The following is a 15391-nucleotide window of genomic DNA, read 5'->3' on the forward strand; positions in this document are numbered from 1 at the left end:
CTCCAGCTTTCGCTGCCATGCCTGGGCCAGATCTCTCTTTCCTTGCTGTTGACTTCATTCTTGCCATTTAGACCTGCACAATGGCGTGGATGTATACATAAAAAAGGGGAGCTTATTTTACTGATAATAAATTAAAGTGCACTTTGACGCGCATAGCATCATCCAAGAGCCCAATGAGACCGTCTGCGCATCAAAGGGTGAAACATTTTTTATGCTAAGTAACTGGGTGCTTTTGCACCCGCCTAATGCCTTATGAGCCTCTGCTTGTGAAAGGGAAATCCTTACTCTAACCTAACCAAATGAGGGTCCTTTGACGCACATAGTACCTTATGAAGGCCTTTTACAAGCACTTATGCATCAAAGGGCTACACGTATTCTAAGCTCAGTAAACAAGTGCCCTTTGACGCGCATAGTGCCTTATGCAGGCCGTGGAGATGCGATTGCGCGTCAAAGGGCAAAACTTTTTAAATGCTTGGAAAATGATTGTTTTTAGCGTGCATAGTGGCTTCTGAAGGTCCACATGCTGCTATGCGTCAAAGCAAATTGAAACAGAAGAAAATGGTTTGTTTCAAGAATATCTACCTGGTTGTGTACCCGTCCAAGCTAAGGTCATCTCTGTCACTCCTTCTTGCTCCCTTGCAATGAGTTTATCTGCTGGGCTCTCTCTTTCTCTTTGTCTCTGTGTGTTTGTGTGTGGTGCTCTCTCTCTCTCTCTCTCTCTCTCTGTTTGTGTTTTTGTCGCACACACTCTCTCTCACCCTGGGCACTGTTGATTTTGAAGTGATTCCTGGCAACGTGGAAGCACTGGAATGCAAACGGCGTGCTATATCTCTCTGTGTGTCGTGCTATCAGACTATCTCTTTGTGTCTATTCCACAACGTTGTCAAAACTTAAAAACGGTTCTTTAATGCATGTATGCGGGCTCTTTAACCCACGTGGGAGAATGGTACAGATCCGTTAGAAGATGATTTATCGCATTTAATGCGGGAAATGGGCGCGTGGCCCGAGGGAATCGGAGGGATCCGTAGTAAGGTACAGTAAAGGTAGTGAGAGAATGCGCCGCTTTGCATGAGAGAGAGAGAGAAAGCAAGCATTCAAGACACACACAGAGACTGCATTGGAGAGAGAGAGAGAGAGAGAGCTCTTGTGTGTTGCTTTGTGTGTGTGTGTGTGTATGCATGCGAAAGAGAGAGAGAGAGAGAGAGAGAGAAAGAAAGAAAGAAAGAAAGAAAGTTATATTAACGTCTTCTAAAGACCAAAACTGGCCTATGAGACAAACTGTGATACAACTGATGAGGTCCAGCTATCCAAAATAAAAGTGCTGAATGAAAAGGTAAAAACTGGAAACTGAAAATACGGTGCTGTGAGTGTGATAAGTGTCGTGTATGTGTATGTGCGTATGTAGCTCTGGTACTCCAGATAATGGCTACAAAAGGGGAACAAATGTCGGCTATGATAGGGAAACAACTGTCGGCTGTGATAAAGTGGTGCGATGTGTATATATAATAGATGTAGGGAGATATACTATCCTGGGATGTAGTAGCAGTCGTCGAAGTCGCTAATAGCAGGTGATCCCTCCTGGATGCAGGATGTGGTACATCGGCAGTGGAGAAAGAGCAAACTGGAGATCTGAGATCCAATGTGTCGAGTGTCGTCGGATCTCAGTCTATTGTCGATGTAGATCAAGAATCCTCCAGATCTCCTGTCGGTGTGGCTGTGGGGTCCGAAACCCACGGATCCTCGTGCGGCGTCGGGTACGCTGGTCCTCAGCCTGCTGTAGTGTGAGCCCAGAGGTCTGGTACAGTAGCTCTCACTCTGTCTGTCTAAAAGAACTGTGTAATAATCGTCTAGGTGGGCCCCTCTCTGATTGGGACCCGCTGTGTGCTCTGCTCTCTGATGTGCCATGCCTCTCCCAGAAAACGGCCAAATGATCTCTGATCCATATCAGTCATACATCCCTGAAGTGAGTTGCTCAATGTGTATCTAGATCTCAACTCTGAGTATGCCGGGCATCTGAGAACAAAATGCTCCTCACTCTCCACCTCTGATCTGCAAAGGGGGCATATCCTCTCCTCCCGCGGGATGCCACTGGCTCTGCCACTCTCAATCATAAGCTGATGTGATGATACCCTGAGCTGTCCAATAAGAACTCTCAATCGATGTGGCATATAGATCTGCATATATCTCGGAATCTCTATGAATCCCTGCTCTGATATCCTCAAGAACTGTGTATAATAATGTGCCATCTTCGATGGCAGTGGCTGTGCAGGGCTGACCCATGTCCTCTGTATATAAATATGCCATATCTCCTGTCTGATGACTCTGTTCCTCTCAGAGAGAGAGAGGGTGTAAGTGGGAGCCTGAGTATCATATAGAAGAGGTGGGAGTCTATCAATGTCCAGCCCATGTCTGTCAAACCAAGCTCTAGTATGTGCATACCATGATGTGGTATCCCCCGCTCGAGCCATCTCCTGAGATGCCATATATGCTCTATATGCAATGAGATCTCTGTCCATATCCTGAAATCTGTGTAGGAAGCAGACTGTCTGAAATAATGCCTCGACTAGCATGGGCGGTGTGGCAAGCTCTGCTCGCACAATGTCATGTGGGACTGAGGCCTTGCTGCGAATCAATCTAGATATCATGATCACCTGAGGTCTCTCCATCAATGTCCATAGATAATCGGCAAGGCCTGGCCCCCATATAGCTGCTCCATACATCAATGCTGGAGTGACTAGAGTATCAAAGAGCCACCCCTTGGTGGGGGGCTCCTGGAAATGTGCCTGATGACACTGTCGCTCCATAAGAGCCAATGCTGAGTATCCTCTAGTGAGGCGGTCACGAGCTGCCTGTGTCATCGAGAAAGTCCTTGAAGCTGCTGTAAAGGTGACTCCCAAATATACATATGATCCAGTGACCTCAATACTCCCTCCTACTGCCATGAAAATACTCTGTCTGCGTATCTGAGCTGATGTACGGAATATAAGAACCTTGGTTTTACCAAGGTTCACTGTCATGCCTCTCTGTATGCAAAAATCATCCAATGCTAATAAATGCTACTATAATCCCTGAGCTGAGTCTGAGACCAACACAATGTCATCTGCATATAGTAAGATATGAACAGTGGCTCCACTGAGATCTATACCTCCACCGGCTCGCTGTTGAATAAACTCTGCTATCTCATCAATGTATAGCCCAAATAGAGTCAGTGAGAGTGGGCATCCTTGCTTCACACCAATGGTGCTCACAAGGGGATCTAATATACCTCCCGGACATCTGACTCTGCCAGTAACCCGCTCATATAGTGCATAAATACCCCACATCATGTCATCATCCACCCCCAGATCAAGTAGGCGTCTGAAAAGCCTCTCTCTCAGAACCGTGTCAAAGGCTTTGCAGAAATCCACAAAGCAACAGTACAATCTCTATTTCTTCACTCGTGTCTGGTCGATCAGACAACGGAGAGTGAAGATGTGGTCTATGGTAGAAAATGCCCGTCTGAACCTTGCCTGTCCGGGTGTGCGCATGCACTCTCTCTCTGCCAGCGTGCTGAGCTCCTCCTCCATCACCGTGCCATAAAGTTTGGACAAAACTAGCCCAATCATGATGGTCCTATATGTGTTAGGATACATAGGATCCCCTGACTTGTGGATAGGTACAATGGTGTGCTCTGTCCACGAGTCAGGGAACCCCTCAGACAATGCACGGTTGAAGAGGTGAGCAATGAGTGGAGCCAATGTGTCTTTGCCATATATAATATGCTCTGCCTGAATATCAAACTGGTCTCGAGCGCGGCCATGCTGTAACCGTAAGATAGCATGTTTCACCATACTAGTGGTGAAAAATGATGAAATACATGGTCTCGGTGTACATGGTGTGGGTATTAGCGGCTATGTGGGTACATGATATAAACTCTGCGCGTATCCATGCCATACTGCAGGGTCATGTATCGGTGTGGGTGAGCGTGGTTCTCTGATCTGCCTCCATGCCTCTACACAATCTCTGCTCATAAGAAGGTGGTATATATCCCAATATCTCTCCTCCTCCCATTCTCGCTTTTTACGGCGGGTCAAGCGGTGCATGCGTCTCTGCGCCTGCCTGTGTGTGATCTCTCCTCTGGCCTCCAAATCGTGTAGCTGTCGACGTAGATCTCTGCACTCATCATCATACCACCTATTCTGTGGCATGGTACCAGTCCGAGGGGGGTGCGTGTATGTGTGATGTGGAAAACTGAGTGTAGCAGAATCATGCAGAATGCGTGTGATATTAGTGGTCAGTGTATCAAGGGGTGCGTATGGATCAAGTGACGTGATGTGCTCCTCCAGATGCTATGAGTAAACATGTGAGAGCTCATGAGTGAAGTGTATGGTAGTATGCATGTGGGGTATGATATCTGCAGGTGGTGATGGTAATGAGGTGAGGAGTGAGAAACTGAGAAAGGTGTGATCGGCACCGAGTGGAAGTCTCCCAAGGCTGAAGGACTCGATAGTATGCATCCCATCGATCGGTCTGAGCAGATAATCTACAATACTCTCGCCCCCCCCATGTGGGAAGCATGTAAGACCTCCTGAATATGGCCATCGTGCCATCCCGTTATAAATAACAAGATGATGTCTACTACCAAGCTCAAGTAAATGCCCTCCATACCCTGTGGTGTCTGGCCCAGTATCTGCTGACTCCCTACTGATCCCCAACTCCTCAGGGTCTAATGCTCTCATGATCTTTGGCTGCTCCATATCAAAACTCTCACATTGTCAGCTCTGTGTGCACCCGTTGAAGTCCCCCATAAGGAAGACCTCACCCAAACTAGAATACAGAATAATGTCCTCTGAGAGCTGTGAATAAGGGGAGGGGGAATCTCTGGCCTGAATATCACCCTGCGTAGTAGCATATCTGGACCCTCGTGGTGAAAAGTAGCATACTGCCATATAGATCCATCTCTCATCTGATATCTGCACTCTGATCCATATGTAACTGGCCTCCTCATCTCGTCTCACTAACTGGATATGTCTCTATATCCCCTGACGGAATAGAACTGCCACCCCTCCTGAGCCCCTAGATGTGCTCTGCCTAGTAGTAGCCCGGTATGCAGATACCCACTCAAATCCTGTAATGTGTGGGAGCCCTCTCTCTGGGCTCTCATGTGTCTCTATGAGGCATATAACATCATGGTCGGGTAAAATCTCCTCAAGTCTGTCCGGTCGTGACCATAGGGAGCCGTTGCAGTTCCAAACTGCCACACGTATCGAGGTCTCCTGTACAGTCCTCTGCCCCATCTCATAGGCCACGCCCCCTATTTGGTGGGGCGTCCATCTATAAAAATCCGGCCATCTCGATAGAAGGCCTTACGGCCTTCTCTACGTGCTTGGAGTATCTGTGGCATGCATGCTCGTCTGTGTGCAATCTGCATCTGAGTCAGGTCCTCATCCATGAAGATGGGAGCCCCAGTCATCCCTCGGAGCGAAATCCACTTCCGAAAGAAAGTGACTCTGTCCTCCGGTGTGCTCATATGTAATATCAGAGCTCTGACCCTGGTAGTATCTCGTCCTGCACGCCATGCTTGAGTAAAGGGCATGCTTGTGTACCCTAGTCGGGTGCATAGCCCGCGTGCGTCCTCCTCCGGAGAGGCCCCTTCGGGGAGCCCGGTAATATGCACATTCAATCTATGCGCGTTCCTGACCCTCTCCTCCTCTAAGGTCTCCTGAACCCGGACTACCTCCTCCTTTTTATTTTCTTCCTGGAGAGAGCAAGCATTTGAGAGAGACAAAGAGAGAAAGAGAGTGCATGCCTTTGACAAAGAGATAGAGAGAGAAAGGGAGAGAGGGAGACCTCCTGTGTGTGTCTTTGTTTGTGTGTGTGTGCGCGCAAGCATTTGTGTGCGACACAGAGAGAGAGAGAGAGAGAGAGAGAGAGAGAGAGAGAGAGAAAGAAAGAGAGAGAGGGCGTGTGTTTCAAATAGAGAGAGAGAGAGAGAGAGTCTTCATCAGAGCTGCATTGGAGGGAATTTGCTGCAATCATCAGCTTGGTGGACCGGATCATTAGCGAGAAAGATGTCTCAAGAAGGTAGGTGGTCGTTCTCTGGTTCTAATACCAAATTATTTGTTTAATAGTATTTGTGTGCTTTGACGCGTAATGGCTATTGTGACAATGTCAAAAAAATGTATACGTGTCAAAGCACACAAAATTTTGACCCCTTTTTCAAACCTGGCGTCCCGCGCACAGATCAATAGGAGTCATAATCTCCTGCTCTTTGACACGCATATGACCGTATCAAGACTACAAATGCGCTTATGCACGTCAAGGCACTGAGAATTTTGACCATAGTTTATGTCTGGTTAAACGAGCCGTGCACTTTCGAGTCCATAAGGGTCTTGGAATCTTTTCTGTTTCTGTATACGCTTCAAACGTGAAATTATGTTCTTGCAGGTTTAGGAGGACGTGGGAAGAGGCCATATTTTCTTAACCCTGAGCTTTGCCAAGAGGGGAGGGTTCAGGTGTCTGCAAAGGGAAGCCAAGCGGTCGCTGTGCACATTCATCAAAAAAGCGTGTAGTGGATTTCTCAGCACCATCACCAGCAAGTTCATTTGAGGAGGAGGGAGACTCTGCCCGTGTCATAGAGTATGCTCAACCTTTACAAGCACTGATGCCTACTGTGGAGGTATCACCTCTCACTGGAAACTCACACTACTGGCAAACTCACGTTGTGACAGGTTTTCATGAATATTCAACCTCCACTCTGTGTGAAGCTAGTGCTGTTTCAAGTCTTGTCTGCCTTTTAGAACAGAAGACAAGGGACTGTCCCTCAAACGAAAGGTGGACTTCTCAATGTCCCAACCAGAGCAAGAGCTCGCTCCCAAAAAAACAACAAGCAAGAAAAAGTCTATAGTCCCCACACCAGCAGATTGTGAAGCGGTTTCAATAGACTTCGTCAATGAAGCGGGAGCATCGGAGTATTATCCCGATTTAGTAAATATATTCAACACAACCATGCCGTATCAGGAAATCATCAGAGAGAACATGGAATATTACACTACTGAATTCAATGATTTTGAAACCCATGTAGAGAAAGGACGGGTGACATCAGATCAGAGGGACTCTGTTCATCTCCTTAATTGCACAAAGGACAAGAAGCAGAACAACATCCTGTATAAACGTTATCTCCTTCTGATGGGCCCTTATAGGCCGTTTTGGTATCCAATGCACAAGAAGGACTGCAAGCTTGTGTCAGTGGAGATGGGGTTCATCCTATACTTGCATTGTCTATACAAGAATCTACCCAATACAAATGTTGAGTTGTTGTATGAGCTAGAAGAGGAGACAGAGGATGAGGGCCCTGATGTGGAAGGAGACATTGAAGGAGTCGGAGTGGAGAAAGAGTTCTCGCCTACTGAGGAAGAGAATGAGACCAAGGCAATAAGTCTCAAAGATATCAAGAATAAAGTTTCAAAGGTTCCACAGTACACAGGGGAAGTTGGTGTTGTTGACACTTCGCTCAACTACCTACTCTTCCTGAGTTTCAAATTGAGGGAAAGTAGTATCTATTGCTCAGCGACATCTAGAAGGTGTTCTCTATCAGGGAAGACTTCATGCTTGCAGCAATTGCAAGGAGCGCAGAGGAGGAGGATGGGTTCATTTCCAACGATGATATGGAAGACCTGTCACTAGAGGAGAATTTTGATGCAGGTCAGTGCCTCCTTTTGTGGTTCAACAGGGTGAAAGAAGACAAGGAAAAGGTAGAGTGCCAAGTGAGCGGGAGTTCATGCAGTTTCAGGAAGTTATGGGCTATGACAAGTTGCAGGAAAGCACTGCTCATTTCCTGGAGGAACGTCAAGGGGAGAGCATGTGTAGTGTGAACCTTCAGAATGAGAAAACCTTCCTCTATGACGAGAAACTGGAGGTGACATTTACTTTGCTTTCATCATTTGCTTTTCTTAGATTATGGTGGAGGTTCTTATTCTTCTCATTGTAATTCGGATTTGGTCTATTTGGTTTATTGCAGAGGTTGTTGGGAGAAGTAGATGAGTTTCTAATCAGGCACAGAAGAGAGTTCCATGGACGCAATGCAGCTCTAAGGCACTACCTGAAGGGGCTTGCAAAATCGAAGGTTTTAGTGCACCACAACAACCTCAGTGATGAAGGTGTTGTGGCCACATTTTTCTTCAAAAGACTCTCCCGGTTTCTCGGTGGACAGCCTATCCCTAGCACCTACGAGAAGGTAATTTTGGTAGAGAAGTTCACAGCCCTGGATGTCTTTGGCTACCAGCCTGCATCCCGATGCTCAATAAGGGGCTATTTTAGTGCCTATGTAGGGCTTTCATTAGCATTAGGAATAGAAGACAGTGAGCAGCTGGAACCCTATGGAAAGAACCAGTTAATATGACTCAAGAGAAAACAAGATCAACTTTTACTAGAATATAGACCAACTGAGGGGCAAAAAGATGTATGATGTATTCCGCAACATTTCATTACACATTGTTAATATAGTCCATTGCTTTGTAAGTGGCTTTTTGGTTACAATGTGTTCACTGCATCTAACTACAGTTCCTTCACCTATCGATGGTTAATAAAGTGGTGTTCATGTCTGCATCTTTGTTGTGATTGAAGAGCATTTGAGTTTTTGAATGCTTGAATCTTCTTCTCCCTTTTTAATTGAACTTCCCTCAAAGCCTGCACAATCTTTGATGAACGTAGAGTCTCTTCTTTGTGAATCTATTGCATTATTCGTCTGTAGAACCATTGGAAGAGTTCACAAAGGCTATTTCCTTTATGACAATGGTAGATGGTTATAGATGATGTGCTGACATACAACAATATCATATGTTTTAGAATTATATCCTAAGACGCAAAATGATGTAGGCCAGATTTTGAAGCTTACCATGTAATGTGTTATGTTGTTTTCCGTCCAGGCTACGGTAAACTATTTTTTGAATTGTTGAAGGTGTGTTTGAAAAACCTTGATGTCTAGAGTCGACCAAGACTCCTTGTCGCACATCTTGAAGATGTTGTCCACTGCATGCCATACCTCCACCTTTGCATTTCTAGATGCAACCTCATGGTCCTTAACTGCAATGTGTAGTTTCCTCCATTGCTCTTACTCTATCCTGTTGACGTGGTTGGATGCACGCTTTTTAATTGTGCTGTTGATTGGTCTCGATAGGAACTGCCTTTCCTTTCGTACTTTTGAATGAAGAATGGTAGATGATTATAGATGATGTGCTGACATACAACAATATCATATGTTTTAGAATTATATCCTGAGATGCAAAATGATGTAGGCCAGATTTTGAAGCTTACCATGTAATGTGTTATGTTGTTTTCTGTCCAGGCTGCGGTAAACTATTTTTTGAATTGTTGAAGGTGTGTTTGAAAAACCTTGATGTCCAGAGTCGACCAGGACTCCTTGTCACACATCTTGAAGATGTTGTCCACTTCATGCCATACCTCCGCCTTTGCATTTTTGGATGCAGCCTCATGGTCCTTAACTGCAATGTGTAGTTTCCTCCATTGCTCGTACTCTATCCTGCTGACATGGTTGGATGCACGCTTTTTAATTGTGTTGTTGAGTGGTCTCGATAGGAATTGCCTTGCCTTCACTCCACCTATAGAAACCTTTCTAGGAAGATCTTTTTCATTGGTGGAGAGCTTCTGGTCTTGCTCAATTTGAACATTTCCTCCATGAAGCTACATACTGGATAATACCTTTTCAATAGCAGCAATGCCATCATGGTGTTCAGACTGATTTCTAATTTTCCATACAAACCCAATGTATAGGTTGATTAGTTTCTCTATGACACGACACAGAGCATGCATAGTACAAATGTGCACATTTGTCAATGGTATATCAAAAACATGTCGGAAGCTCTTATCGAGTAATTGTCGGTCGGGTGGCTTTGTCCACCACCTGTGATCAAGGGTTTTTGTAGGCTCCATGCAGTACAGGCATGGTAAGGTCAAGGCTCCTCAATTGCAATTGTATAAGCATTTTACTGTCTTTAAATCAAAGGCCAGGTGCCAAACGACTTGAAAGGTGCCTCTGTCTCCAACAGTAAGAGTCCTTTGCCCTCGCATCTGCCCACTAATAAGATCAGGACTGGGAGTTTGTCAGAAGACCCATTCCAAGACATCATGGTCCTCGGTTAAAACCTACACCAAATCAAAATAATACGTTTATTAGATTGAGTGTATAAACCACACTATATTCACAAGAAAATGACCTGGTAGTACATACAAGAAAGCAACCGAGCCACCATAGATTCATTTCTGATTGTACTGAGAAGTACAGTGGATCATCCTTGGGCAATTTTCCCATTGCTCTATCCATCAATGTTATGGCTACTCTTTCCATCTTCTTATCATTCAGGATCTCACACTCGTCCATCTTCAGAACAAAGTTGAGAACACCGTTTGTTTCAGCATGTGTGATATTGTAAAACTCAATCATCCTTCTCTGAAAAAGCTCCAACTCCATGAAGATGTTGTTGTGTTCATCATATTTGACAGTGCCTCATTTCCCTTTGTATTCATTTGTAATGTGGTACGGGGATCCAACATAGTTGTTTTACTTCTCGTTAAGTCTCTTCCGAAGCTTCCAAACATCTGTAGTGGTTGGTAGAAGTTTTGGAGTGATTCCTTTAGCTTTGAATGCAGACTTGACAGTCTTATGTAAGAAGGCATATCCTTTTCGATTAATACCACTCTCATCCATAGTGCTCTGTACATTCTCAATGGATATGGTGTTTTTGGTAATAAACTGATCCACCACCTCCCTCTGCACAACCTTAAATTTCTTCTCTTGCGGTAGTTCCTTTGCAACCTTCGAGCTAATCGGAGGTTTCATCTACATTGCTGGGTTGCTATTTGGGTTGATATTCTCCTTGTCAGGCTGCAATACAACCCTGCATGCAGAACCCCAGTGTTAATGTATGGAGGAGCCAGAGGGAAGAAGGCACATAGAAATCAGAGGGCACATAGGAGCAAGAGAGTACATAGAATCAGAATGCTTACCTGATTGCTTTGATCCTTTTCTTGAGTCCTCCTAAACCAACCTTAAGATCCTCTACATTTCACAACTTTCTTTTCCTTTGCCGAGGTCCACCAATAGATGTTTTCTTCATTCTGTATTGTTCAACTTGCTTTTCTAGCTTGTTGATCTCCTGTTCCTGGTGCTTGAGCTTTTCTTCTTGCAACTTGCAAAGGTCTCTAAGGTGACAAAGATGGGTATTTTGAACCTGGAACATCTCTTTCTCAACTGTAGGGGTTACTGAAATTGATTTGCAGTAGCCCAACAAACCTTCCTGTCCATCTCCAACAAACCTGAGAAGTGAGGTTGGGCTTGAGAAAGTTGGTTGACTACAAGTTTGATCATGTGGGTGAATAGATCCATCACACCATATATCCACATTCTTGGCTCCAGAACATCTTAGAGCATTCCTTTCATTTGCTAATACAAAGCTGCCACCACGACGTTTTTGCACTGGAGCGTAACTAGGTTCAAGGTCAATATGAAGATGGTACTTGGCATTGTCAACATGGACATGGGAGTCCGCCATTGCTAATAGAGGTAACAACAGCCCAGTAGACTTCTATTACCAACAAAGGGAAAATCTCAGTAGACCACCATTGCCAGGAGGGCGGGAGGGATTAGAGGGGTTTAGTGGAGGGTAGGGCAAAGAGGTCAAGTGGGACTTTCCCAACTATAGATCATTGAATGTAGAGGGGTGGCATAGTATATGGCATTGAAAGTTTACAGTGCTCTTACTCCCTAAAGATTCCTGACTTTAAATTTTCTAGTCATCAGTGTGGGCCATCGTTATCCACAAAAGGTGTTACTAACTTTCTCAGGTGGCTAGTTAAATGAAGATTTCGGTATTTTTCTAGAGAGATAATGATGCAAATACCCATTTTCTTACAAGGCCCTCCTTTTGACCTCCAAATAGCTCTAATGTATGCCATTGAGTATCTGTGCTTGACATGAAGCTGAAGGTCACTAAAATATGTCAAACTAGGCATACAATATTTAGTCAAGTCTATTCCTAGGAAGAGTTGGTGGGAATGCTTTTGCAAGCGGCATCCTGATTTGGTGTTTCAAGTCAGTGGACCCTTGGAGTAGTCTAGCGTCATTAATTTTTGACCAAAAATAATAAAGACTTTCCATGAGAACTTGAAGACCCTTTATGAGCAACACAATTACTCACCGAGCGACATTTGGAATGCTGATGAGAAAAGATTCCAAGGCTCCAAAGATAAAGGCATGAGAGTGCTTGCACAAAAAGGCATGAGAGTTGTATATGGGATGACCACAAACTCTAGGGAGTGGATGATAGTTTTATGTTGTGTTAATGCTACTGGCAATGCAATTCCTAGATACTACATCTTCAAAGGAAAAAGTGTTGGTGGCCATTATACCTAAGATTGTGAAGAGGGAGTTGCCATGGCCATGCAAAGGAAATCTTGGATGATAAGGGAGTTGTTCCATGCATGGTTGGATCATTTCCATAAATGTATTGATGAGTCCATGGGCTTTGCAAGCAAGCACTTGGTTATTCTTGATGGTCATGGCAGCCATGTTTCTATTTCAGTTGTTGAGAAGGCTACTTGTAACTTCATGGAGTATAGACATCATAACATTTCCATCCCACATGTCTCATAAGCTTTGACCTTTGGATGTGTCAATGTTTGAATCATTGAAGATCAATTTTCATAAAGAAAGTGTAGTTTAGCAGTATCAGACACAAAGCATTCAAGCATCTAAGGGTGACTTAGGCATTCCAACTTTCATGTAGAGAAAGCAATATCATAGTTTGTTTTAGGGCTGCCGAGATATGGCCACTTAATCCAACTACTCTACAATTCAATGGGATGCCATCTCAACACATGAATGTCATTGGAAGTGATGAAGGGGTGACGGAAGAACTTGCACCACAAGTTCCCACTACACCAATGGAAGAGTTTGCAAAAGATCAGGTCATAGAGGCCTTGACATCATTGGGGATCAACGAAGCATTGCCTAATCTTGTTGAGCCTATGCAACTTGTAGTCCCAAGTCCTTTTGATGATGCCAATAGAGGTTTTAGTCCTAGGGAGGCATTTGTGGATTATACCAACAGCATTATTTTGACATCAGACCAATACTTTGAGAGCTTAAAGGCAAAGTGTGCGAAACAAGAAGAGATTGCCAAGGCCAAGGAGGAGATAAGGATTGAGAAGGAGCACAAGAGGAAAGATAATTTCGTAGTAGACAACAGAGCTATGCAAACAACAAAGAGAGGCAAAATGACATGCAAAGCTTGCAAGAAGGGCATGGGAAGCTAAAGAACTAGTAGTTGAGACATGACTTCGAGCAATCTTATGGGAGGGTGCAGGAGGTTTTGATGAGAACACTTTGCAAATGCACATTGATGGCTCTCACCATCGGATGGCACAAGGGCCACGTCTAGAGAAGCTCTGACAAACACGAGCACAACATGCCACTGATAGCTTGACACATTATATATCACTTCCTTGATAGCCATCACTAGCAACACATATAGCTTCACTACACTATCCTACTATCCCTTTTTTTGTATCTACTATGCTATCCTACACCATGATAGTAGCCTATTAGTGCTTGTATAGCACCCCTTTTTGGAATCACTCTACAAATTTTCTATCGAATGTAAGGTGTAATTTGTTATAGCTAATGTCTGTCCTTGCTTGCATAGCTACCAACCATTTGTATTTACATTCACTACCGTTGTTTGCTTTAATGGAAGATTTGCAAAGTAATTAGCAACAAAAAAAGGCATAGGGTACTGGTGAGAAGAATCTCACCTGCAAGCAGCCTCTCTATGTTGCTTGATCATCCATATCTTCAATTCAACGAGCTTGATCTGTGGATGAATAGGCCAACATCAAGCTACAATATTAAGTAGTCATGTGTACGTTTTAAAATCTAAAACTGAACTGTTGAATTGCCACGTACCCAAATCTGACATGACATCAATTCTTCACTTACATTCAAAGTAGCTCCCAAAGTCCCCCAAAATACAATGAAGGGTAGAAGTTTGAATGAGTCAAAGGTTGGGGCCTCCACCATCTCCACTAAGCATGTGAGATTCAAAATGCATATCCACCCTAGCTATAGCATCCATCCAACAAAAGTTCATACATATACTTATGTTTTTCACACAATTCAGATCTTTGCCTAAGTTGTTGAATGCCAAAATCTCTCATGTTCATGTAGATGTAGTAGCTGAAGAACTTGTATGTAAAACACAGAAGGCCTTGCATTTCCCTAGGAGTGAGTATGATCGCCCCCCATATGGGCTCAGTTTGGCGGCAGTGGGCTGTAGTTGTGGTTTGCCAATATGGGTCCAATGATCGTGGGTTAAGACATTGAAGTCTTGACAATGCATGTTTGCTTGGTAGTGATTGTGATACAGAGGTAGACAGGTTCTACAGTTTCCTCATTTTCCTCATCAATCTCTATGATTGTGGCTAGCCGCGGTGGTTCTAACATAGGTGGTTCATGCAATGGGTGCGTCGGGGAATAATACTGCTTGATGCGACTGCCATTGAAGAAGCCTACGTCCTCGCCTTCCAAAGTCTCGAGTTCGACATTACCGGTTTGGCTGATGACACGAACCTTGAAGGGCCCTAGACCTTTAAACTTCATTTTCTGTTTATGCCCCTTAACGGAGTATATGAGCACTAAGTCACCTTGTTCAAAGTCATGCTGCTTGACATGCTTGTCAAACCGGCTTTTGCATCGTGCTTTCTCGCATATGAGTGCATGGGTAGCTAGGAGGCGAGTTTCTGAGAGGTGTTTGAGTTCAATTAGACATTTCGTCCATGCTTCTTTCCTTTCATTAGGGGAGTTTTGAGGTCTCAAAAATGCCTTTTAGGATGTGGAGAGAGAGTGCTCTAGACCAATAAGAGCAAAGCCTCTGTAATGGAACTTCTATTTTAAAAAAATTAAAAAATCATTTTACAAAAACATAAAAATATAATAATATTATGAATTTGTATTTTTATTATCTATTTTTAGTCTCTTATATACGTGATTATGACATCTTTTGCATTAATGGCATAGAGTCTCGGCTACTTTTATTTAATGATGTTTCTAGATTAATGATAATGACTGATATAATCAAAATTCAAATTAGTGAAAAGCATGGTGCTCAGTTTTTTCCCTCCTTTCTTTTATTCCTCTATTGTTTTTCCCTCCATTATGGTAGCCTAGTCCTCTCTCTCTCTCTCTCTCTCTCTCTCTCTCTCTCTCTCTCTCTCTCTCTGTGCATGTCTCTCTCTCTTCTACCATGGATACACAAATTCGACCTTCAACAAGGCGTCCAAGCTCCCAAATCACATCCATATCAGTGTTTTAACTCATTCCAAACTAATGGAAGATGGA

At 44.0% G+C, this 15391-nt stretch overlaps 2 pseudogenes; one reads left to right on the forward strand and one right to left on the reverse strand.

The window, feature by feature from the left end:
- Positions 1-9336: 9336 nt before the first annotated feature.
- Positions 9337-10468, reverse strand: LOC148034406 (uncharacterized; annotated as a pseudogene).
- A 1668-nt stretch (positions 10469-12136) lies between these two features.
- On the forward strand, positions 12137-12782 carry LOC148034407 (MFS-type transporter clz9-like; annotated as a pseudogene).
- Positions 12783-15391: the final 2609 nt, after the last annotated feature.

The sequence above is a fragment of the Lygodium microphyllum genome, chromosome 6, assembly GCF_053477565.2.
Source record: "Lygodium microphyllum isolate KBCC chromosome 6, Lygodium_microphyllum_v1.1.10, whole genome shotgun sequence".
Lineage (NCBI taxonomy): Eukaryota > Viridiplantae > Streptophyta > Polypodiopsida > Schizaeales > Lygodiaceae > Lygodium > Lygodium microphyllum.